General features: G+C 40.0%; 1 protein-coding gene and 1 long non-coding RNA gene across 2 annotated transcripts in view; one reads left to right on the top strand and one right to left on the bottom strand.

Annotated features, from left to right (window-relative positions):
- LOC127532183 (uncharacterized) overlaps positions 1 to 27,024 on the top strand; it is an 809,822-nt gene that overhangs the window by 11,867 nt on the left and 770,931 nt on the right. The window lies entirely within an intron of this gene.
- LOC110966274 (beta-1,3-galactosyltransferase 1-like) overlaps positions 1 to 27,024 on the bottom strand; it is an 82,129-nt gene that overhangs the window by 33,427 nt on the left and 21,678 nt on the right. The window contains 1 exon segment of the mRNA XM_022215591.2: positions 6,445 to 6,511. The gene's annotated coding sequence lies outside the window, so the exon portion shown is untranslated.

Below are 27,024 nucleotides of genomic sequence, written 5' to 3'. Positions count from 1 at the left end.
TGTTCCGCGCCCCGGTCGGACGCTGATTTCTGTTGCACTGCGCGCTCACTTCCGCTTTTGATGACGTAGCATGGTCAGACGATTAGTCGACGCCTCGTTAGTTGCAGCCCTAATCATGAGGCAGCTTTAGTGTATTCGTGTACATGTAAGAGAAGGATTTATGGTAAGATTCTAAAAATAAAATGCAGACAAATGGCGACCAGAGGATGATAAATTTGAACTGTCTCCACACGCACCAATGTTCACTGTCCTGCAGAAACCACAGCAGGCATCTGAGCTGCTGTATGTGTGTGTGTGTGTGTGTGTGTGTGTGTGCGTGTGTGTGGATAGTGTCGTGACAACCCACGGTCCGGCTGTCCACAGCTGCCTGCGGCCCTCAGAGGTGAGGCTGCTCTGTCCAGCAGCATGAGGTCCGGTCAGAGGCCAGGCTGCTCAGCGTGCTCTCGGTAAATAAATGATTCCACCTGTCAGAGCCGCTCAGCTTCAGCTTCACACGGCGGAAAGGCTGTCTTCTAGTCAATTTTTATGTTCATGTGTGTGTGTGTGAGAGAGAGAGAGAGAGAGAGAGAGAGCGACGGGCAGCAGAGGGCAGAGCAAAATGTGAATACTTTCAGCCGAGTTTGGCTTCGACCTAAACCCTGACAGAAACACACTCTGCTTTCATTGTTCTGTCAGCCTGTCAGGAACGCTTTGGCGTCACAAACGTCCTTTCAACGCACATAAAACAGCACAATTTTCTGAACTTTTCACCTCTGGAAAACTCATCAGTATTAACTTTGAACCAGGGGTGTCCAACATGAGGCCCGTGGTCCAAAAGTGGTCCTCCAGAGGGTCCAATCCGGCCCTCAAAGTGTAAAAATTACAGAGAAGACATTAACTGCAGATTGTAAATTAGTCAAATTAAACATTTAAAATCATTTCTAGATGATGACAAGTTGTTTGGATCATAAAATACGAGATTGTTCATTGTTCTGTTGTCATTTTGTGTCTCATTGTTGGAATATTTTGTCTTGTTTTTTGTATGTTTTTGGTCTGACTTTTGTCGCTTGTCTCACGTTTTTGCTGTTTTGTTTCTTGTTTTTGTTCTTTTGTGTTCTTGTTTGTCTCACTTGTGTTTTTTGTGTTTTTTGCTCGTTCTTTGTAACTTTTTGTCTCATTTCTTGTCTGTTTTTGTTTTGTTTCGTGTTGTTTTGCATCTCATTTTTTTTAATATTGTGTCTTGTTTTTTCTGACTTTTGTCCCGTCTTATGATTTTGCCGTTTTGTGTTTTCGTTTTGTCTCGCTTGTGTTGTCTATTTTTTGCCGTTTTATTTCTCGCTTTTGTCATCTTTCATCTCGTTTGAGTTAAATTTTCTCTTACGTTTTTGTCTAATTTTTCTGCCTTTTTTGTTTCGCATCGTTTGTCACTTTGTGTCTCATTTTTGTAGTCTTTTATCTTGTTTTTCTTGTGTTTTTTGTCTCCCTTTTGACATTTGTCTCAGATTTTTGTCATTCTGTTTCTCGTTTTTGTCGCTTTGTGTTTCCTTTTTGTTTCACTTGTGTTTTTTGTCTTTTTTGCTCGCTCTTTGTCACTTTTATGTCTCATTTCTGTCAATTTTTTGTCGCTTTGTAACTTTTTTGTCTCATTTCTGTCAATTTTTTGTCGCTTTGTAACTTTTTTGTCTCATTTCTTGTCTGTTTTTGTTTTGTTTCGTCTCGTTTTGCATCTCATTTTTTTAAATATAGTTTCTTGTTTTTTCTGACTTTTGTCCTGTCTTATGATTTCGTTGTTTTGTGTTTTCTTTTTGTCTCGCTTGTGTTGTCTATTTTTTGCCGTTTTATTTCTCGCTTTTGTCATCTTTCGTCTCGTTTGAGTTAAATTTTCTTCTTACGTTTATGTCTAATTTTTTGCCTTTTTTGTTTCGCATCGTTTGTCACTTTGCGTCTCATTTTTGTAGTATGTTATCTTGTTTTTCTTGTGTTTTTTGTCTCCCTTTTGACATTTGACTCAGATTTTTGTCATTCCGTTTCTCGCTTTTGTCGCTTTGTGTTTCCTTTTTGTCTCACTTCTGTTTTTTGTCTTATTTTTGTCATTTTGTGTTATACTTTTTCCATCGTTTTGCGTGATTTTTTCATCCGTCTCTCTTGTAGTTTTTGTCTATTTTTTTTGTCGTTGAATATTTTTTCTTGTTTTTGCTGTTTTTTTGATGTTGTTTGTGTAACTGCTCTTTTGTAGACACTCTCTGATCTGGAAGTTGTAACGTGGAAATGATAAACTGAGGCTGAATGTTCAGGTTGCACATGATGTCCTGTAAAAAGATAATTCCTTAAATGTGAACATTTTCAGAATGTACTGTGAAAATGTGGAGTTGTGGGTATTTATAGGTTATTTATAGGTCATTATGTTGTGATTTTACTGCTCACTGGAGGTCAAACTGGTGCTGAATGTGGAACCTGAACTAAGATGAGTTTGACTATCGTGCCTTAAACTGTGTTTTCGTCCTGAGGAAGCGCTCAGATCAGAAGGATTGTGTACAGTAGAGTGAGGAGTGTGGAGAACTCACAGCCAAGGTGTGTGCGTTTATTTATGTGTCTGTATGTTTTGCAATATGTATGAGCGACTGTGCATCCATGACGCCCGACCGCACCCTTTGTGACAGCGTTACCATGACGACTGCATCACCGACAGAGCCGGAAAACAAACAAACTGAGGAAAGATGTGCAGAGGATGGAAAGTTCAAAGCATCTTTAAAGCATACGGAAGCACTGAGCGTAAATGATATGCACCCCCTCCAGCAGCGAGGGGAGTATCATCATTATTATTATTTTTAGACCTGATGAATGATTTAATTCTCCTGCACAAGGTTAACTGGTGTGGATAGCAGCTGAATGGACCTCCAGCTGGGCGTCTGGGTCTCTGAATGACGCTTTAATGAGAGCTTTTCAAACATTTCCACCTCCAGGCCAGGCTTTGACGGATGAGCCTTTGTCACGCCGAGGAACGGGGTGAAGATAAAAGAGAGGGAGGGAGGGAAGGAGGGGGGAAATTAAGGATGAAGGAATGACGGCGACAGAGCAATGAGGCAACTCTGAAGCTCATAAGTATGATTTTTACTGTCCTTAATATATCAGCAGTGGCTTCAATGGGACCGTTGTTCAGTCCCAATGATTATTCTTTAAAGTGCTGAGGCTTCAAGTTTCAAACCTTGTAAATAAAAAAAACGCCCCTCAGACGACTTAACACCCCTTTAAAATATTTCTCCAATTAGGATTAAGGAGACATGAAGAGGACAAGCTGAAAGCTCCACAGTAGGGGGAGTGAATGAAGTCTTTACAGGGGAGCTGAGGGACTATAGCGTCAGGGCTGGCTCTTATATTTCTACTTTATGGTGTTGATTTTTCCCAGCAGATGGTGTGAATGGTCGTCTGTCTGCGTCTGCCTCCAAACTATGGAATCACAGGAGTGCCAAAATAAATAGGAAATAAATGTGGAAATGTAAAGAGAATCAATAAAAGAATCAATAATAAAAATAAACAAATGTAGTAATATTCTTTTTCCATTTTGCTTTTGCTTATTCCATTTTGTCTTTGCCTTTTCTGTTTTGTCTGTGCTTTTTCCGTTTTGTCTTTGCTTTTTCCATTTGCCTTTGCTTTTGCTTTTTCCATTTTGTCTTTGCTTTTCTCACTTTGCCTTTGTCTTTTCCATTTGCGTTTTGCCTTAGCTTGAGCCATGAAGTAAAGGCAAAGGCAAAACGCAAATGGAAAAGACAAAGGCAAAAGGAGAGAGACCCGCCTACAGCCATTTGATTGACTGCCTTTACTTCATGGCTCAAGCTGTCAATCAAATGGCTGTAGGCGGGTCTCTCTCCTTTTGCCTTTGTCTTTTCCATTTGCGTTTTGCCTTTGCCTTTACTTCATGGCTCAAGCTAAGGCAAAACGCAAATGGAAAAGACAAAGGCAAAGTGAGAAAAGCAAAGACAAAATGGAAAAAGCAAAAGCAAAGGCAAATGGAAAAAGCAAAGACAAAACGGAAAAAGCAAAGACAAAACAGAAAAGGCAAAGACAAAATGGAATAAGCAAAAGCAAAATGGAAAAAGAATATTACTACATTTGTTTATTTTTATTATTGATTCTTTTATTGATTCTCTTTACATTTCCACATTTATTTCCTATTTATTTTGGCACTCCTGTGATTCCATACCAAACACCACCCTCAGGGATAAAAGCACACAGGTAGATGGATTCTGTTCAGTCAGAGTCTGATGACAGCTGGTCCTGTTACGGCCCTGAATCATGACGCTGCCGTAAAGCGAGACGTGAAAAGTTACATTGTTATGTGAAACTATCACATTTTATGGAACCGCCGTAAGTCCAGCAGCCAGATGCATGACAGACAGATGGATAGACCCACCGCGAGACGTTTACATCCACTATCAGCCATGAGACAACAAGAAGAAACACACACACACACACGATACGCTGGTTTTAAACAACTATGCAGATATCCTCGGTTTATGGCGTCCTCAACTTACAGTATTTCGTCGGAACCGGAGTGGACCAATACTGTATGTGCAGTAGTGACGTGGCGCTACAAGAGCTATCTCACAATGATACAGAAATCTTTAACAAGTCTGTGGATCCAGACAACAAGCTGCATCACTGTCAAAACCTAATCACTTGGTTCTTCCCTGAAAATTTCATCCAAATCTGTTAGTCTGTTTTTGAGTGATGTTGCTAACAGACAGACAGACAGACAAACCAATGGCGATTGTCACATAACTAATGTAAAACAACAGCCATCCAATGTTTTTTCTACTTAAAAACCAGCTTTTAGGCTCTGAAAAAAACAAAATAAAGCAAAAAAGACAAAACCGTACTGGGTTTTCAGGTACTGCGGAGGTCCTCACTTTACAACGTCCTCAACTTACGGCGTTTCAGCCTTACGTCGGAGGTCATTACAGGCCAGTCCTTGGTTTAACACACGGCGTTTCATCGCTATGTCGGAACTGGTTCAGTGGAACTAGTTGGCGAGCCGAGTGGATGAATACTGTATGTACAGTTGTCATGCGGTGCTACAAGACAGCTTTGTTTACATATGATGCCACATTGGATCATGCTACGTTTGCTGACTTTATTATGGCTTCCAAGTGTTAGCCAGACCTACAGTTTACATTTTTGCCGGTATTTTCCTCCCGAGTTGTGTTTCAGTGTGAGCTAATCGTTACTGTAGTTGTACAAATATGTAAGCTGATCAATATTATGATGCAGTAATGGCTTTATTTACGTTTTCACCGGAGTTCCAATGTATGGCGAAAAACGACTTAAGTCGAGGACCCCCTGTGTATGGCAATGCTTATTATTAGTGGTGGGACGGGATCAAAATAATCTAATTAATCGCAATTAATCACATGTTTGTCAAATAGCAATATTTGACACAACAAGCAAAGTTTTTCAATTCAAGTAAATTTTAGTTGACGACTGAATTGATGGATAGACATGTACAGGGGGTCCTCAGCTTACATTGGAAGTTTGTTCTTTTCGCCGTAAGTCGGAACTCGCGTACATAAGGACCATTCACTTTCATGAAGGTGACTTTCCTTTTCTTCAAAGCACGGCCATCAGAATAGTGTTGCCAGCTCCTCAGTAAAGAAAGTCGCTATTAGCATCATTGCCTAATTTGCATAATTGGCCATGCATGTAATTGTAATGGATGTTATAAGAGAGAGGAGTAACATTGTAGGTGAGACACAAAAGGAGTAAAAAAACACCCAAAATGTGTTTAGAACTAGAGGCTGTGTGAGTCAAAAGCAGTGATTTATTTTAGTAGTAAGCTAGCCTAGCCACGCTAGACAACCCACGGCAACAAATTTAATTCTCTGCCAGGGTGGGTCTAGTTACCCTCCATAAGGCTCGAGGCTGGATTCTCCTAAAACTGGCTGACGAATCACCATGAAGTGTAGAGTCAGAAGGCGGGCGTAACTAAGTGACGACAGAGGCGTGACGATTCTGACAGAAACAACCGGCGCACAATAAACAGTTATCTTTCTACTCGGCTTTGGCCACAGCCCTTAAAGATTTGAAGCTAAAATTCAACTTGAAAGATAAACAAAGGACGGCACTGAAGTGTTTCATTGAGAAGAAAGACGTATTTGGACTTATGTCGACGGGATATGACAAATCCTTAATACACCAATTGGCTCCGCTGGTTGGGAAGCTAATGGGACTTAGCCACAATCCGGCCCTCTCGGAACTACATCAGCCTATTCGTTGCACTGATTGGTTGTATACCTACCCAATTGCTGCAGAGTGATTTGAAAGACAACCTTTTAGCCCGCCTCCCTCCCTGTTGAGCGTGCCCAGACCCTTGCGTCTTCAGAGCATGGGTCTAGCGCGGCTAGGCTAGTAGTAAGCTGCTTTTGTTCAAGAAATCTCAATGAGAGGGGAAGTGGAAGAACATGCACAAACCTTCAGTTACATCCCATAGTCCTGTGTTCTCCGTCAAGGTGTGCGTCTGCTCTGCCACTCATTAGACCTGGAAGTGAAGGACGACAAAGGACAGGGTGAGTTCAACTGATTGTGTTCCAAGTTTTCATAAAATACAATCATGTTGGAGATTCATAAGAGCTGATCTGATCCCTGTCCTGTGGAATTGCAGACTTTAACTATAGAATGATGGCAGAATGTGAAATGACCCATAAATCAGCAGTGTCTGTTCAGGATGTATTTTAATCCAATGTGCCGCTAATTAATCTCATGTCTGTCTGCCGTCATCGCTGTGATATTTCAGTCATTAATAACAATCATGAGAGTTTATTAAAGGCACATTCTGGCCCGTCAAACACTCTTAAAAACAATCCAAGATAATTATTCATTATTAAACATCAGTGAAACTAGAGCTGGATGGTTAGAGGTCAGTACGTTCTCAATATCCGCTCATCCACACAACTTCACAACACTGACAGTTCATCACATCAACATTGAAAGTCAAATTAGCAGACTCCTTGTTTCCAACAACAGTCTGTAAAATAAGTTTAAAACCATTTCATCATTCACACATGGCTGTTAAAGTTAACAATAAACAGAAAACAGCAGAACAGAGGATTTTTGGTGCAACATACTTTACTCTAACCCACAGCGATGCACTTGTTAGAAGTGTAGATTTGTGGAAAAATGTCCACATGTTTTTGTTTCGAGCTGTTTATATCACAGTGGATGTAAGAAACAACATTTACTAACAGTCCTCGTCTCTTCTGATGCTCAAATCTGTCACATTAACCCTGTAAGACCCAAAACCAGAAAAAATGAGCAAAATAAAACAAGAAAATGTAAATAATAATGATAATATATAAACCCAAATATAAAAGAAAATGAACACAGAATAAATAAAATAAACACAAAAATTATATATATATATATATATATATATATATGACAAAAAATGTATTATTAAAAAAAAAAAAATACTAATAATGATAATATATAGACCCAAAATATAGAAGAAAATGAGCAGAAAAATAAATAAAATAATTTCTATATATACGCATAAATTAACAAATACAGAAAAAAAGAAAATAAATAACAAAAATTATACATATGTATATATTAATAAACCCAAATGTAGAAAAAAAAATTAAAAAATAAAACAAAACAAACAAAATAATAATAATGATAATATATAAACCCAAATATAGAAGAAAATGAACATAAAATAAATTAAATAAACACAAAAATGATATATATATATATATATATATATATGACAAAAAATATTAATAAAATATATACATATAAACTACAAATGATAATATATAAACCCAAAATATAGAAGAAAATGAGCAGAAAAATAAATAAAATAAGCAAAAAAAAATTCTCTCTCTCTCTCTCTCTCTATATATATATATATATGCATAAATTAACAAATATAGAAAAGAGAATATAAATAAATAAAAAAACTATACGTATGTATATATAGTTAAACCCAAATATAGAAAAAATAGCAAAAACCCCCCAAAATATGAATAATAATAATAATAATAATAATAATAATGATAATATATAAATCAAAATATAGAAGAAAATGAGCAGAAAAAAACTCAAAAAGGCTGTGTGTGTGTGTCTATATATATCTCATACAAAAAAACAAATAAAATCATAAAACTTGTGTTGTATTTCTGCAGCAGTGTGTTTCACAGCGTTAAACTGGTTCATAGTTAAAATGACCGTTCCCTTCTCTCCCATACCACCTCCTCTTCTTTTCAGTACGGTAAAATCTGAGCAGCCCTCCGTAGAAACACGTTTGTTTGAGCTGCAGAGTGTCGGCGACGACAGAAAATGATCCAGCAGCACTCTCACTGGTTATGACAGCTGTCAGATAGAGATCCATCTGATTGGCTGCTGGACGGCCGACTGTAGTCTGGGACCGATCGATGCCTCAGTGTGTGTGTGTGTGTGTGTGTGTGTGTGTGTGTGTGTGTGTGTGTGTGTGTGTGTGTGTGTGTGTGTGTGTGTGTGTGTGTGTGTGTGTGTGTGTGTGTGTGTGTGTGTGTGTGTGTGTTGGGAAGGACACACTTTGTTGTATTTCTTCCCAGAATTCTTCAGTCCATCAAAAGGCAAACAGAGGTGAAGGTAATTACGTCGGAGCAGAACATTTATTTAAAGGACTAATAATAATAACGCATTTTATTTGGCAGCGCCTTTGACAACACCCAAGGTCACTTTACAGAGGATAAAAAATAAATAAAACAAAACAACAGACAAAAGTAACACAACACTTAAAAAAACTATGAGATTACAATGGATATGCAGATGAGTTCTGAGTCTGGACTTGAACTGGGGTAAAGAGACAATGTTGCAGATGACTGAACTTCATCAACAACAACGGAACAAAAACGTCATTTTCTGCTTTCAGTCGTCCAAACAAAGGCTGCATCCAGATCTCCACCCTCTGGACTTGCAGACTGAGCCCTCGTGGACTTCAGTCATACGTAATGTGACGTCTTTACCGTCATCACGTAAAGTCTGCACGAGCGGGAGTCTACAGCATTATGAATGGCGCTAACAGACAGACTTGGAGTCCATTTCAGTCGTTTCTGTGACACTGTTTGAAGAACTATCATGTATACGCTATAATATTAATTAATTTGGGTATTACTTACATTGGAGGACTTGTTTTCGTCCTTTTTCCGCCATTATTTTTCTCAGCTCATGATTTCGGCTTCAGACTGCACAGCTTTTATAGGCCAGACGCAATAAAAAAAAAATCGAAAAATTTAAACGTCACGTCCGTATTGCATTGAATTGTGGGTAATCAAACTGGTGAAGTCTGCAGAAGTCTGCACCCCAAGCAGACTCTCTGGAAGTCTGCAGAAAGTCCGCTTGAGGCCCCTTGTGGACTGGATGAATTGTGGATTTGGACAGCCCTCAGCACTCCCAGACTTCCTGTGAATGCGCCCGCAAAGTCCGCGAGTTCGCAAGTGCGGTGAAGTCCAGAGATTTGGATTCAGCCAAAGAGCAAAAACTGAAGCATAAGGCCTTCAACATGCTGCTGTTTGTGCTGTTTTTCTTCCTCTCACATCTTACTGCAGCCTGTCCTCGGCCTCGGTTAGATCAGGTCCATTCAGCTCCTCACTGGGTTCAGATTTCTCCGTGACCATGAACCCAGAGCTTCTTCTCACAGCTTCTCCCATCAGACCGTCTCTCTCTCTCTCTTTGTTGGACATTCAGCTCAGTTAACATCTAGATATCTCAGAATGAGATCATCTAGGGCTCATTATTTACTTATCTGCAGTGATTTAACCTGCTCCTTTGCCATGAACAACATCAAATACGTCCTGGAGATCACCGCTGCAGGTCCGACTCCAAACTACTTCCAGGGCTTAAAGGACTTTCTGATGCCACATTGTTTAGACAGACTACAGAGGACCCACACAGTGTTAGACAGCAGGTTTTAATGCCACTTATCTGTGACAGGGGTCAAGGGTGTCAAACATGAGGCCCGTTGTCCAAAAGTGGTCCTCCAGAGGGTCCAATCCGGCCCTCAAAGTGCAAAAATCCCAGAGAAGACATTCACTGCAGATTGTAAATTAGTAAAACTATAAATTTAAAATCATTTCTAGACCATGACATGTTGTTTGGATCAGAAAGTAAAATACTAGATTGTTCATTGTTCTTTTGTGTGTCATTTTTGTCATATGTTGTCTAGTTTTTGTCTGACTTTTGTCTCATGCTTTTGTCGTTTTGCATTTTCTTTTGGTCTCGCTTGTGTTTGTCTGTTTTTGTGCCGTTTTCTCTTGTTTTTGTCCATTGGTTCGAACTAAGAAATATAATAAAAACGAAGAAGGGCACGCCACATTTAACTCCGCTGCCATTTCTTTCAGTTTTCTTTGCTGTTTTCCAGCATCAGTTCCTCTGTCTGTGTCTGTAAAGGTCAGAGTATTTTCAGTCTCCAGCATCATCAACTTCTTCTGACAGTAGAAAAACAATCTGACGTGTTTCGTTTTCCTTCCCGCACTGATCACACACACATTAACGCTTCTTTATCAACTTTTGCTCAGCACTTTTTCTACATGTCACAGTAACTGTTTTTATATTCCTAAAACAGTTGCCTTGGCAACAAACTTTCCCCTCGATGCTGTGAAAAACACTAGTTTACCTCGTACTTGGAAGAACGAGTCGATTAAGCTGTAATTGACCGTGCCGTCGCTCTCACTCTATCTTAAGTATAGCTTTCCATCTGTTCAGGTCGGGAGGCGGGGGAGGAATCAGCGCCACAGCGTTCACAGCTCTCCCCAAACTCTCCACCTGTCTGCATTGTAAACACCGTTGTTCACCGACACCTTCCTCTCTCGCCACAAATTCATTTTACTCCCTCTGTCCTTGAATCGAAGATGTCTGAGAGCTGTCAGGATCAGAACTTCTCAGTCGTACTCGACCGGCCACTTCATCTGATTGAGCTTCTGCTGCTCAGTTTTTGATGCAATAAACTGTCGGGGAGGATTTGAACAAAGGAAAAAATAGAAGAGAGACAGTAAGACGCAGTTTCTGGCTTTGTTCTGAATGCCTTACAGAGACACTAAACGGAACAGAGACTAAAAAAATGCAGAAACATGACCGTCGTGTAGCATTGCCAGAAGTTCTACGAAAAGTTCCAATGCACTGAAAGAAAACTATTATTCTAATGGTTACAAACTTCGAAATCTATAATTCTGATGAATACAGATGAGTCGTATTTTATTCTATGACCAAAATGACAAAAGCCAGACAAGACGGTCGATACAAAATGTTACAAAAAATAGACACAAAGTGCCAAAAAACATGAGACAGACGGCAGGAAATGAAACAAAAGAGACCAAAAATTTGACAAAAAACTTCCCAAGCAACAACAAATGGGCAAAAATGAGACAAAACATTGCAAAAAATGACTCAAATAAGATAAAAAAACGACAAAAGCGAGAAACAAAACAATGAAAAAACAGACTAATGACCCAAGCGAGACAAAAACGACTCAAAACGACACAAAAAGTAAAACACAAAATGACAAAAATAAGACAAAAGAACAACAAAAACAAGACAAAATATTACAAAAATGAGGAAAAATGACAAAAGAACAATCTAGTATTTTATTTTCTGATCGAAACAACTTATCATGGTCTCAAAATGATTTTAAATTTATAGTTTTACTAATTTACAATCTGCAGTTAATGTCTTTGTAATTTTTCCTCTTTGAGGGCCGGATTGGACCCTCTGGAGGACCACTTTTGGCCCACTGGCCTCATGTTGGACACCCCTGATGATCAGATATGACTGAATGTTGTCTTGTCTGTGGCTGGGCATAGCAGAGCTCTGGTTCGACTGACAATATTAGCATATCGATGTTCAGCAGTCGACATACCGAACCAGGCAAATATTTACCTGACAGCAGCAAACACAGAGCAGAGCTGAGGCTGCTGGGAATGTCTAGTTGCTGACAGAAGTGGCGACTAGCAGAGAGCTCAGAGGGTACCAGTGTTATTAGAATTCATCCTCAGGTGAACGGGAAGGTGTAAACCACACTACAAAGGGTCCTCGACTTATCTTTGTAAGTTGATTTTCTCGTAAGTTGGAACTCTGACGAAAATGTAAACAAAGCCGTTATGTGCATCAAGATATCGATCAGTTCTTCTGAAAAGTCATGAATACCAATGACTTTCAGGCATGTACGAGCCATTTTGCTGGAAGATAACAGAATATGTTGCACTGTTTTTACAACTTGAGTGTTTTATTAGATCTAATTTCACTTCCATGGAGACGCCATCAGAAGAGCCTGACTTGGGAGCCATAATGAAGGGCAAAAAGATAGCGAATGTAGCAAAATCTAAGGTAGTGTACAACCAGAGAATGTAAACAAAGCTGTTTTATAGTGCCACAAGATGACGTATTAATCCACTCCCTTCGCCAGCTAGTTCCATGTAACCAGTTCCGACGTTACAAAGAAACGCTGTAAGTTGAGGACGCCGTAAACCGAGGACTTCCTGTATCTTGAAATATATTCAACAGCTGCAAAGAGTCTTTTCTAAAGATTACAAACGAATATCCTGCAGTGTTACAGGAGAAATCAGGGGATCCAAATGTAAAGATTCATCCTCTGGGAATGACAAATTTCTAAACAAAGTTTGGTGCCAATCCATCCATAAGGGGATACATGAATACGTCGGCGAACTGCTACTGGTGCCACAATGGAAGATCATGAAAAGTCAAGACAGTTTATCTTCTTGGAAGCAGGAATGTCTGTTCTTGTTAAGGTCTAAGACACAAGACACACAGGTAGGCTCAACAAACACAAAGACAACAAGAAGTTTTACCAAACTTGGACCGCCCGGTGACAAAGATGACCCCTGTGATCTTGAAAATGAGGTCACGGTCACCATATTCGAACTTGACCTGTGTCTTATTATGGTACAGCTGTGTACCAAATATGGTGAGGCTACATTAATATTTTATGGAGTTATCGTGCGGAAACCAAATTGTTACAGACAAAGATGACCCCTGTGACCTTGAAAACGAGGTCACGGTCACCATATTCGAACTTGACCTGTGTCTTATTATGGTACAGCTGTGTACCAAATATGGTGAGGCTACATTAATATTTTATGGAGTTATCGTGCGGAAACCAAATTGTTACAGACAAAGATGACCCCTGTGACCTTGAAAACGAGGTCACGGTCACCATATTCGAACTTGACCTGTGTCTTATTATGGTACAGCTGTGTACCAAATATGGTGAGGCTACATCAATATTTTATGGCGTTATTGCGCAGAAACCAAATTGTTGCAGACAAAGATGACCCCTGTGACCTGGAAAATGAGGTCACGGTCACCAAATTCGAACTTGACCTGTGTCTTGTTATGGTGGACCTGTGTACCAAATATGGTGAGGCTACATTAATATTTTATGGAGTTATCGCGCGGAAACCAAAGTGTTACAGACAAACAAGCAAGCAAGCAAGCAAGATCATGCAGGTGAAAACAATACCTTCCGGCAAACACAGTTTTGCCGGGCGGTAACTAGTAAATTAGGGAGGTAGGTAGAAAAAGCTGGAAGAGAGTCCAGATATTAACGGGCAACATCCGAGATAATCTGAACATTTGAAACGCACACAGAGAAATAAGTCGGACTCACTAACTCAGTGTGCTGCTTTTCCTTCATCTGGGATTCAGGTGGCAAGAAGTAATGACAAGGAGAGAGTGAGAAGGGCATCTCTGAAACGGAGAAGAGAGGAGGCTTCACCTTAAACTAATCATCGATCTGCCGGAGCGATCGAGCTTCACTGCGTCATTAATCACTGAGGATCCAACAACGCCACAATGACATGAAGCAATGACACTTTGCTGTGAGCTGATGTGTTTCTGTCAGCCATAAGGTCAAGGGAGGCGGATTCAGAGCTTCTATCGTCTGAATTAAACATCCAGCGAGGCGAAGGTCTGGACTATAAACACTCAGGGAGCAGATAGGGTGGAAGTGATACGGGTTGAAGAGGGAAAACACAACAACAAAAGGAGCAAAAACACCAGAGATGAAGATTTACAGACTTTAATAACAGATTTGATCCTTTGGGATGGATTTCAGTTTATTTGAACCTGCTGTATTTCACATTAAAGACTGAATTGGAAACAGAAACCTGCTTCATATTTTTCTAAGTTTATGAAGAGCTGAAGAGTGTTTTGACTATTTTTGAATAATTTTGTCCATTTTTCTTTACTTTGACATTTTCTGGTCATCTTTCAGACACGTTTCAAGTTACTTTGAACAATTTTTGAGTAATTTTGGGCAACTTTCAAGTTTGTTTTAGTCAAATTTTGATTCCTTTTGGATCTTTTTTGGTCATCCCCCCCCCATTTTTGACTCATTATGACAACTTCGTACTCATATTTTAGTGAGCGTATGGAGAACTGAGCGGTTTTTGGACTATTTTTGAATAATTTTGTCCATTTTTCTTCACTTTGTCATTTGTTTTTCATCTTTCAGACACGCTTCAAGTAACTTCCAACAATTTATGAGTAATTTTGGGCAACTTCTAAGTTATTTGGGAACAATTTTAAGTCATTTTGGATCTTTTTTTTATCATGGACCACCTCTATACTTTCTCTATCCATTAGTTTTTCCATATTTTCCATTGTTGTATCGACATTAGAACTATTAAAAGTGTAACTTCATTAACAGGCTAAAGTGGTTAAACTCAAACTAAGGCAGTTAAATTAAAAATAAACCCTTTGTCTTGTTGTTTTATTAGAAATTGGTCATTAAAATGATTAAAAACAGTAATTAACATGTGAAACTTTGAACATTTTCTTTGGATTTTTCACTTCCAGCCTTGGGAAGAAGAAAGCAAAACCATTACAGCTAATCATAGCTGATCAATCTAACAAAAATCACACAAAATCACGCATATCTTTTAATCATGAGCGGAACTGTAATTACTGTAAGTTAAAAATGTGTTCTGGGATGGCAAAGAGTACTGAGTTCTTTAGGAGCACTATATTTAGAAAATTAGAGCTAAAACATCGTTGGGAAATGACAGAAAGTTGGGTCTTTTAGATGCAAGAAAGTGCAGTAAAAAGTAACATGTGGGGAGAAGCTTTAAATCAGAGAGTAGAAAGTACAACGGAAATCTATTCCTTTAGTGAAATGCTATCCATAGAAGGTTACAAATGGTGTCGACACGGGAGATTATAGAGGCTCAATCTGCTGGATATAGTACAAATTAAAACAGCTGCTGCTGTCAAAGAATATAGAACAATTTTCCACCATCTATATGTGTCTTTTTCTAAACACTCCAGCTATAAAGACATCAGTGACTGACGCTTAATAAGGCCGCACTTTATTTCTACCACTCAATAAGCAGGCCGTCATTAAATCACTAATTAAAACAGCCATAGTCATCGCCGAGAGTCTACAGATCGTCTTTCCATCAGCTCAATTTGGCTAATTGCCATTTGCGACAGCGCCTATTGTGGTTTCATTTAATTAAGGGAAGAATTAACAGATGAACCCACAGCGAGAATCACAAAGGTCGTGAACGAGAAAATCGGTGCTCGATGGATTCCAGATCAGAAGGGAGAGCGACTCATATTTCGTTTAATTTTCAATCGACAGCCGGAATAAAGCTGCTGCTAGATGAGACTGAAACAAAAGTGTAAAAATAGAGTGCTGGCTCTGAAAATGGTGAAGGAGTAGCTGATTAGTAGATCTATGCTGATCTCATGTGTGCATGCTTCGTTCCATTGATTTTTCTTCTATTTTTAGCCATTTCTTCTGCATCCAGTCTTTATGCTAACAACCTCATTGCTTTGGCTTCATTTTCATTTAGAGCTCTGAATAATTGGGCACTCTGTGGCTCCTGTGGATTCCATGGATGCTCGGTCAGATTAAGATCTGGGGAGTTCGGAGGTTGCGTCTTCACCTGGAGCTCTTTGTTAAGTTCCTCCAGCTGTTTGTACAATCTAGCAGGATGTATTGTCCACCACCTGCAGGGAAGAGCGCTATCATGAAGGTGTGTTCATGGACTTTAGCCATGTTCAGGCTGGTGCTAAGTGTCAAAGTAACATCCACGTGATCGCAGGATCTAAGGTTTCCCAAGACGACAACGACCAGAACAGACCAGAACAGACCAGAACATCTCACTATGGACAGACTCATCATCAGTCTGGCCGATGTTGGGCTGTCTGTCATCACTCTTTGGTCTCAGAAATGTCTCTAAAGCAAAGACACAACCAGAAAAAATTCAAGCTGTTGCCACAAACCAGGAAATTAGCGACTCCCACAGTGGCTAAGGCTATGCTAACAGCTAGCGGCCATGTTAGAAAGCTGAAACAAAATGACCCCGAGACAGAGTGTGGAAAACAATAATTACCCCGCCAAGGAAGGGCAGAGTTATGTGACGACCGGTGTACGTTTGTCTGTCTGTTAGCAACTTTAAACAAGACACAAAATGACAAAAACAAGACAGAAAAGACAAAAACGTCATCAACATCAACCTTCTATGTTTAATGTTGACCTTTGAATCCGAAGGTCGGACAGATGTTTTTGATTTTTAGCTGTTCATATTTCATGCATTACATACCATAGCACTTTCATTTTATACAGATCCAGTCCTTAGATAGCCAAATTATACCACATAAAATCTCTAATGGATATGATGATTAGTTTTTGTGTAATGGGTGGCCAAATGTAGCAGTTTAGAAGTTCGTGATGGATAAAATCGCAACTTTGTCATTCTCTGTAACATGCAATTATAAATATAAAGTAAATATTTTCACATTTCTGAGGACTAGAGGTCACTGTGAAATGATTCTGAAAATTTCAGATCTCTATCTTTTGTTGTTCAGAAGTTACAGAAGTCTGAAAATGGTCGAAAATTTCAAGTCTTAATTTTGGCCGCAATAATAGGGAACCCCCTACCTACTTCAAATGGCCATAACTTTGAAACTAATGACAATAAAGCATTCACATTTTGGTTTTTCCCATCATATATAGTGTACTAAATGTATGTAAAAACAGGTGGAAAGTTTTCTTAAAATTGGTTGATTTCATACGGAATGACCCAAGAGACATCAATGACAAAAATAATAGCAAAAAATGAGATTTAAATTTCATTTTAACTGTTTTATTTGAGATTCAATTCGATCATTAGAGGGGTAGGACAAGAGAAACCTGTCATTTTAGGGGGAACTCCAGACTTATTTGGTATTTTAAAAATATTTTCAGTCTTTTCTCTTATTATTATTTTTTTTTTAGATTTGGTCTCAGGGAGAAGCACATTTACACAACAACTGCATGTTTTATTATTTTGCACATGGATTATTTGAAATTTGATGTAAAATGTCCTCCGATTCTGGAATGACCCCGGTGCTCTCATGGACGGGAAAAGAATGGAACATTAAATGTAAATCAGGAGGCTGGGGAGACATTTCCCATCCAGACGCTGCTCTGAGCTCTTCACTGCATCCTTCCCATGATTCATAGCTCCGTGCCGGAGGACGTGTTGGACTGTGTGTGTGTGTTCACTGTCAGCTTTTACAGCCTGGAGTTAAGGACCTGCTATCTGCTTAAAGTCAACACCGCTGCTATCCACATTTGTATCGCCCTCCCCTGTTGTTTTAGAGGAAACTTTATGAGCCATTCATCAGCTGCACCAGGTGATGCAGAGAAGAGAGCCGTTATCCATCTCACTACTGCCATGCAGAAAGGTTAAGACTACATTTATCGAGAGAGAGAAGGGAGGATATGAACTGTTACAGCAAAATACTGCAGTTTTTTAAAAATTTACTGGCAAAAGATGTGAAGGAAAACACAAAGGAAGGAGCCAGTGTGGGTTTAAATCCACCAAACATGTCCACGATCCTCTGCGGATTTAAGTAAAAACACTGGATGATCTTTTTTTTTATCGTTTTGGATCTCCACTGTGGAGACACTTGTGTTGATCTGAGGGTTTATTTGTGCAGCTGAACACAGAACAAACCCTATTTGTTCATTTAAAGGAGTTCTCAGGGTCAGCAGTCTTTCTTAACGAGGTGTTTTCAGTTTCATAAATGCCATCCGATGTTTTTCATGCACGATATTCATTGTTTCTATGATACGGTGTTATTAAATGTCACAGGAGATTGATGGTGCTGATGTTAAGGATGAAGTAAGACGCTGACGGGACTGTTTATGGACGAGTTAAAATGTCATAAATCGCTCTTATTAAATTATTTGATTAATTATTTTGCAAAAACAAAAAAAAAGTGCTATGATCTCCTCAAATTAGGTCTTTTTCACGCTAGAAAGACACTTCCCCTCATTTAACGATCCCTAGGTGACATCTTTCTCCTCTCATGGCCATTTCTGAGCACTTTTGGGTGAGTTTTATTGTTCAGTTCTGTTTTATTTCAGTCTCTCATCATCTCCTGTCTTGACTGTTGAGCTGAGCCACTAAACCAGGGGTGTCCAACATGAGGCCCGTGGTCCAAAAGTGGTCCTCCAGAGGGTCCAATCCGGCCCTCAAAGTGGAAAAATTACAGAGAAGACATTAACTGCAGATTGTAAATTAGTAAAACTATAAATTTAAAATCATTTCTAGACCATGACAAGTTGTTCTGGTCATAAAAATACTAGATTGGTCTTTTGTCATTTTGTTTCTCATTTTTTAATATTTTGTTTTCATGTCGTTTGTCTCGTTTTTTGCTTCCCACTTTTGTCATTTTGCATCTCTTTTTTGTAATATTTTGTGTTGTTTTTGTCTGACTTTTGTCATTTTGCTCATAAAGTAAACTCTTAAATCATCAGATCCAGATCGCTGTGAATAAATGTTGTGTTTCTTTGTAGACATGATCTGGAAGTTGTAATGTGGAAAGAAAATCGAAACGATGCTACAGAGAATGTGTGTCATTCTCAGAACTAAAGGTGGTCCAATGAAACATTACTAGGGCTGGCCCGAATAGCGGTTTATGGCCTCCGAATATTCGGGCCCTATTAAAGACGAATATCCGAATATTCGTTCCGCCCGGTAACGTCTGACGGGGGGCGGGGCTTGTGGCGGAGACGGCCCAAATATTCGGATCCGTTCGTCTGGTCTCCCGGGTCCAAATTTTGCCTTCCTTTTGTCTTCAGTTAAACTGAAGAATTCCCAAACAGCGGAGGTCTTCAGCATCTTGTCTTGTGTTTATGCAACGAAGTGAAGCGTGACGTCAGAGTCGGCAGCAACCCGGCCATTCGGGTGGTGGTAAGAAACACGACTGGAGGAGCCGAGATGAGTCGAACACGACGGGATGAGCCGAAGTGGGCCGAAGGCGAAGGGAAGACAGTAACGCCGAATATTTGTTCCGCCCGGTAACGTCCGACCGGGGGAGGGGATATTCAGATACCAAAATGAATATCCGGATACCGCCGTAGCGAACGAATATTCGCATATTCGAGTCCAGCCCAAAATATTACAATGTGTGAGCTTTTTTTTTTGGACAGGCAGCGTTTTATGTTCTGGAAGCAGCGTTTTAGACTTCTGGCATGAAATAAACATCAACCGTAAACAACAACAACCACAGCTACGTTGACGCTCGTTGGTGAAAATGAGAACTTATCAGTTAAATTCTGCTTTTTTTGCTATTTACTGCACGTTAAAGGAGAAGCAGCTCCTGAGAAGTTTTACAGATCTAAGTAAACAAGCAGCAGGTCAGTATTTCCATTACGTTGGCCTGATTTCACCAAGTAAGGAGCTAAAGTTTCAGTTTAAATGAGACCGGCGGTGTCAGATGGTGCGTGCAGGACACCAGGACCACATGTAGGTGTGATTAACACTTCTGATGTCCATCACCTCCTCACTTCTGTTGGCTTCCTCCTGCTCTGTTTCTTGGCTTTCAGAGTGAAGATAAAAGTTTAATGAAGCACATGGAAGTGGGTCGATGGCGAAGCCTACAGTAACACGACACAGCAGAGAAGCAGAGAATACAAGCACGAAAGCAGGACGTGTTAACGAACGCCAACAATGAGCAGCGTCACTGCAATGGACTGAGAAGAAACCAAGCAGTCAGACATGAAAACGCTAAAGAACAACGTGCCACGCTGAAACGACGGCTCTACAAACGCTCCTCTGTGAAATGCCTCTAATCATGCCGTGGTTTAAAGCAGTCATGTGTTGACAAACCCGCCTTAGTGCTGCAGGCAGGACCGCTAATATCGCTCTGCTTCATCAGAGGCTCAACTGCAGACCTCCAGGTGTGATTTTCAGAAGGAATAAACCCACAGACTGCTTTCTAGGAGATCCTGGATGTTCCATCTTCCCACAGGCGCCGTTCAAATCCCAGAAAACTAAATGTTTCCAAACGGGAGGCAATTAGAGGAGACGAAATGTGACCTGATTGGGCCTCGACTACGACTGAGCTCAAATCAGAAAGTAAAATGAAGCCGCTTTGCATTCTGTATGCTATAGACTCATTTTAATTCAGTCCAATTTGATCTTTAGTGGACCGGAGCAGTAAAACCACAGCATAACAACCGAGAAATAACCACAACTCTGCATGTTTCCTTTGTTTTAGTGTAAAAAAGTACATTCTAAAAACGTTCACATGTAAGCAATTACCTTTTTACAAAACATCATGAACAGCCTGACATTTCTGAAGAAAAATAAATTCAGTTTTAACAATATTATGCCTCAGTTTATCATTTCCACATCACAACTTCCAGATCACAGAGAGTCTACAAAGGAACACATTTAGTCACAGCTATCTGGAACTGATGATATTTTATTTTACTTTATGATCAAAATGACAACAACAATAAAATATTACAAAAATGAGACACTAAATAACAAAAAATGAGACAAACAACATGAAACAAAACAAAAAAGAGACAAAGAATTAGACAAAAAGGTTCCAAAGCGACTAAAAATGGACAAACATGACACAAAAAATTACACAAATGAGATCAAGAATGACAAAAGTGAGAAACACAACGACAAAAACGTGGACAAAGAACACAAACGATACACAAAACGCAGAATAAAGTGAAACAGTCGTCACATAATCAATACATAGCTGCTGTTTGTCTACTGAAGACGTCTGTTCTGGAACTTTTGATGCCACCAGCCTCAATCCACTCAAACTCTTCCATCCACTTTTCTTTCTAACCCTCTCCACACTCCTGCGCTCATCCCTGCTGCTTCCTTTTCCTGCAACACTTTTTCCTTCCGGCCGACTTTCCGTTAATGCGCTTCGATGCGGTGTTCTGCCAACAGCCAGTGACCTTCTGTGGCTCCTCGAGGATGGAGTTTATCACTTCCTGAACAACTTTAAAGTCAGCAGGTTTCCCCATGACAGCAGCAGATGCACTGGACCCAGAGATGTACGGGATTTAAAGTGTTTCAGCAGAAATGGACTCAAACCCGGTCCAAAATAGTCTTTAAAGACGCTGGATTTCTGGCTAAATCACACAATAAGGCTTGAAATACGGAGCAACTTTAACTAAGATAGAGCAACTTTACCTGATAAAGAGTAATTTCAGCTAATATAGAGCAACTTGACCGAATATAGAGCAACTTCAGCTCATTTTAGAGCAATTTCAACTAATTTAGAGCAACCTTAGCTCATTTTAGAGCAACTTTAGCTAATATAGAGCGACTTTAGATGATTTTACAGCAACTTCAGCTCATTTTAGAGCAACTTTAGCTCATTTTAGAGCAACTTTAGCTAATATAGAGCAACTTTAATCAATTTAGAGCAACTTTAACTCATATAGAGCAATTTCAGCAAATACAGAGCAACTTTAACTAGTTCAGAGCAACTTTAAGTAAAACATTTATTTTAGTTATGTAAATATTTTACTGTCTCAAATCTTCTTCTTTTCCTTTCGGCTTTTCCCTTCAGGGGTCGCCACAGCGAATCAATTGCCTCCATCTAACCCTGTCTGCTGCATCCTCTTCTCTTACACCAACTACCTTCATGTCCTCTTTAACCACATCCATAAACCTCCTCTTTGGTCTTCCTCTAGGCCTCCTGCCTGGCAGTGGGAAACTCAGCATCCTTCTACCAATATATTCACTCTCTCTCCTCTGGACATGTCTGAACCATCTCAGTCTGGCCTCTCTGACTTTATCTCCAAAGCCTCTAACATGTGCTGTCCCTCTGATGTTCTCATTCCTGATCCTATCCATCCTGGTCACTCCCAAAGAGAACCTCAGCATCTTCAGTTCTGCTACCTCCAGCTCTGCCTCCTGTCTTTTCCTCAGGGACACTGTCTCCAGACCAAACAACATGGCTGGTCTCACCACAGTTTTGTAAACCTTTCCTTTCATTTTAGCTGAAACTCTTCTATCACACATCACACCTGACACTTTTCTCCAGCCGTTCCAGCCTGCCTGTACACGCTTCTTCACCTCTTTTCCACACTCTCCATTGCTCTGGACTGTTGACCCTAAGTACTTAAAATCCTCCACCTTCTTGATCTCTTCTCCCTGTAACCTCACTCTTCCACTTGGGTCCCTCTCATTCACACACAGATACTCCGTCTTGCTGCGGCTAACCTTCATTCCTCTCCTTTCCAGGGCAAACCTCCACGCCTCTAGCTTCTCCTCCACCTGTTCCCTGCTCTCACTACAGATCACAAAGTCATCTGCAAATGTAGCCGCAAGGGGACACAAGCCAGTGTCTTATTGTGCCAAGCCCGGATGAATACAGAGGGTTGTGGCAGGAAGGGCATCCGACGTAAAACTTTGGCCAAATCAAACATGTAAATCAAATTTCACTTTCTCAGATAACTGATGAAAAACGTTCATCATGATCTCCTTTTTCCAAGATGCTTTGGGTGTTTATCTTCACATACCACTCATCTAATGCCGTTCTGAACCTTCCTGTTTACCTCGGCTGAGAGAGCCGGCTTTGTCCTCTGACACGATAATCACCGGAATAAATCAGCGGAAAAAGCTGATGAGTTATTTTTTCCCCTCAGCAGGAGTCGATCTCAGGTCAGACTGGGTGTTATGAGTCAGGCGCTGGTTAACGGTCGGGTCAGGAGGAGTAATTTTACTGTCAGGGTGTTGGTAAAAACATAGAAGGGGCTTGGAAATGACAGATTTGGAGTATTTGTCATAGAAACCATAAATGGAGCGGAGAAACAGCTCCGACCTTTGAACTCTTGAGTTTTATCGATCGCCAGAAACTGCGTTCCTCCAGGCAGGACTGTTGCTGGGCGCTCAGGACGGACATGAGCTGATGTTTTCAGATGAACTGCAGCATCCGACCGAGCTGCTCAGGAAAAGACCGGTTTGTGTGCTGATGTTTAGCTGCTGAAGTGGGAGGTGGAGGTCAGAGAACACATTCAGTGGGAGGAGAGAGGCTCATTGATCACAGCGAGGTGAAGCCAAGGTGTTGTTCTGGCTCACAAACAAATGACGGCATCAGTGACCTCGTGTGAGATTCGACAGAGAAACCAGCAGCTTCGGAACGGATTCGAGCTTTTTAGCAGAAATAAACTTTGATCAGCTCCACAGAACCAAAGACAAACACAGATTTGTGGAGTTTTGCAACACGCTTAATGCACATTATGTCATTATTACTCTGCCATGGAGTGATGTGACGATCGGTGTGCGTTTGTCTGTTCTTCTGTCTGTGTGAAACATTACTCAAAAACAGACCAACGGATTTGGATGAAGCTTTCAGGGAAGGTCAGAAATGACACAAAAACCACCTGATATAGTCGTATAGTCTGGATCCACGGAGCACGGCGTCACTGTAACCATGACAACAGGTGAACACTGCATGATCACGTGACTGTGATCCGACTGCAGATCCACCGCTGAGGACCGCTATCAGCAGTTTTAAAAACAAACTGAAAAACCTGCTGAAGAGCACTCAGAACTGCAACCATTCATGTCTTTTAATTCTCATTTATGTGTGACTGTGTGTACATGTGGGCTTTTAAGAGTGTGTGTGTGTAGAATGTTTGGACTCACTGATATGTATTTTAGTCCAGCAATGTTCTAAGTGGCATTTTTGTGTGAGTGTCTGTGCTTTTAAGTGTGTGTGTGTGTGTGTGTGTGTGTGTGTGTGTGTGTGTGTGTGTGTGTGTGTAGAAAATTTTGTTTCACTGTGTCATGTACTTTTTTGTAACATTGTAACATTGTGATGTTTTTATTGTGACCTGCTAAGGGACTGCAGATGGAAATTAGCTTAAAGCTAACTCTGGTACAATGTATCAAATGGAAACATTTTTGTTTAATATTGTAGATGGTCCCTTTTTAAATAAACTGATAGTAATAATAATAATAATAATAAAACCACGAATGTTTCTAAAACTGTAACTGAGAATAATTCCTACTTCTTAAAGAAAATCTTAACAGTTTGAAGACATTTTAAAGTCATTTTGGACCCACTTTTGGTCATTTTTTTTTTAACCCTTCTCAGACCATTAACTCATGTTGGACTGGTTTTGAACAGTTAGGGAGGATTTTTGGAGCAAGTTCTGGACAAATTTGAGTCATTTCTAGTCATTTTGCACATATTTCGGGTCCTTTTTGACAACATTTACAGAACGTGCATTTTATGAGGTCAAAGTTGAGCCATTTTGGACCCATTTTTAGTCATTTTTGGAACTCCTCTAAGCCGTCCAGGACGTTTAACTCATTTTGGACAGATTAGGAACAGGGAAAGAGGATTTTTGGAGCAAATTCAGGACAAATTTCTACACACACCTGTGCTCAGCATGAGGTCGTTTTGTTTTATGTTGCCGTGATTTCTGTCCTCAAGACTTCAACCGTCAGCAACGATACGACTGATCAGGCTTGGAGGAGGACTGCGCTCTCTGATTGCTTTACTTGTTATTCATGTGTTTAAATTAGGGCTGGAATAAAGAGTACTGGCAGAAAAATGTCTCATTCCAGCCTTCAGATGTGAGGATCTATCGCTCTCCTTTGTCATATGACAGTGAACACATCGCTGCTCTCTGACAATTAATAATTAAGTAGAAAATAATGGCTAGATGAACTCTTACTGAAAACAGTGATTGCTGTAGCCCCAGTTGAAAGGAAGCTGGTATCAGATAGTCAGTGCCTGTGAGGGAGCATGGATTAAAAAGAAATATTTCTGAAAGATGGACTGAACAGAGGAGGAAAACCCTGCACACTCTATGGAAGATGTTCTGTGTATTACTTCCTGTTTATCTTGTATTTTAGCAGTGATCTGCCTCTGTTTACTTTGCATCTGATTTACTGTAAAACCACAAGGCAACGTTTACCTTTAGCATCATTTAAGGCAACCCGGATAATTCATTCAAAACTCGTCACTAACGAGGGCCGCGTGACCGAGAAAGAGCAGAAAACCTTGGAAGCAGCTGTGCAACTCCACCAGAATAGCACACGCAAGGTTAACCCTGAGCATCATTTGTTAGAGGAAAAACACACTTTGCATAAATTAAAGCACAGCTGTGGGCGACGCTGCGGACACTTATTCAGACTTCAGCTGAACCACAGCGTTTGCAGTAATTAGTGGAAAACAGCAGAGAGCTTTTTAACTCCACTCTGCATTTCTACACGGTCACTGTCCTCCATGAAACACGGCATCAGAAGTACAGAATGATGGACGGCGGTGGAAATGTGCACGTCACCTTTGGAACATAAAAACTGAACCTTTAAAAATCTTGTGTTTCTAAAGGCGAGGCTGCATCAGACAAACACAAACAAACTGTTGTACTCTTTTATGAAATTACACCTGAAGACTTAAGAGTGATTCTTAACCCTCCTGTTGTCCTCATTTACGGGCACCAAAGAATTTTGTTTCTTTGTCTGAAAAAAAAAAAAAAAAAATCAGCATTCAAGAAGAAAATTCCAATAATTCCTTAAAAGTTCTATTTTTTTTAAACAAATCCCCCAAATCCGGCAAAAATTTGTTGTAAAAATTATTTTAAAAAATCCCCCCCAAAAATCCTAAAAATATCTAAAACGATTCCATATATGTCAGTAAAACTTCTAATATTGTCTTTAAGAACATTCACATAAAAATCAACCAAAATCCTGTGAATTTCGCTGGATTTTGGTTGATTTTTATGCGAACGTTCTCAAGAAATATTTTGAGCATTTCTTTTTTCCCCACAAAAAAAATGTTTAAAGATTTCCCAAAAAAGTTGAAAACGTGGACATCAGAAGTTTCACCGTGAAAACATCTATATTTTCTCCACATTTTGAAACTTTAAAACGGGTCGATTTGAGCCACAGGACGACATGAAGGTTAATGACGTGTCTGTGGAGTCCTAAAACTTTTTTCCACCGCTGTATATCATTCAGAGCCTCATTTACAGAACATTTCACTCCTAAAAAAAAAAGAATTTTGAACCTTTCCTTATCCAATGCTCAGATTTCTGCTCTTGCAATGCAGATTTGCACATTTCTAATGAGTTAAAACCTCAAACATGAAGCTTGTGATGCTAAAAAAATGACTGTAGAAGAAAAGTTTAACAAGGATGTCTTTTAGTTACCAACATTTGCTACAATGAACAGTTTTGTGGCTCAATCTCAGCTCAAAATAATAGATTTTGAAAGAAAAAAATCCAATTGGGAATGTTTGAAGTCTTGTCTGGATGTTGTAAAAACTCAATCAGCTTCTGAATAATTCATGCATGAAAGGACGACAGAAAAACCTTCACAGGAACATGAGCAGACAAATGAACGCGACGTCTCCCAGCTCTACCTGCAGGGTGACGTCTGTCTGATATCTGTCAGAAAGCTTCCTCACATCGTCATCATTTCCAGCCATCCTTGCAGAAAGTCAAAGCTCTCAGTCCCACTGTGAGGTAAAAGTCCCTTTAGTCCCGCTTTAACTTTCAGCTCCAGTCCTGTAAAGGTTCCAGGTGTTTGATAAATACCGGCCCTGAAGTGCTGCTTATTTTCTCCCAAAACAATTCACTCTAACTGGGCTTTTACGCTAACAGTGACAGGAGCAATCAGGAGGAAAAGAGCAGGCAGAGCCGAGGAATCTGGTTAAGAAGAAACGACGAAGCAAGTCCGGAGCAGGGCTGTCCAACATGAGGCCCGTGGTCCAAAAGTGGTC

The sequence above is a fragment of the Acanthochromis polyacanthus genome, chromosome 22 (genome assembly GCF_021347895.1).
Source record: "Acanthochromis polyacanthus isolate Apoly-LR-REF ecotype Palm Island chromosome 22, KAUST_Apoly_ChrSc, whole genome shotgun sequence".
NCBI classification, from domain to species: Eukaryota; Metazoa; Chordata; class Actinopteri; family Pomacentridae; genus Acanthochromis; species Acanthochromis polyacanthus.
The sequence above is the reverse complement of the archived record's forward strand: the minus strand, read 5'-3'. Positions and strand labels throughout refer to the sequence as shown.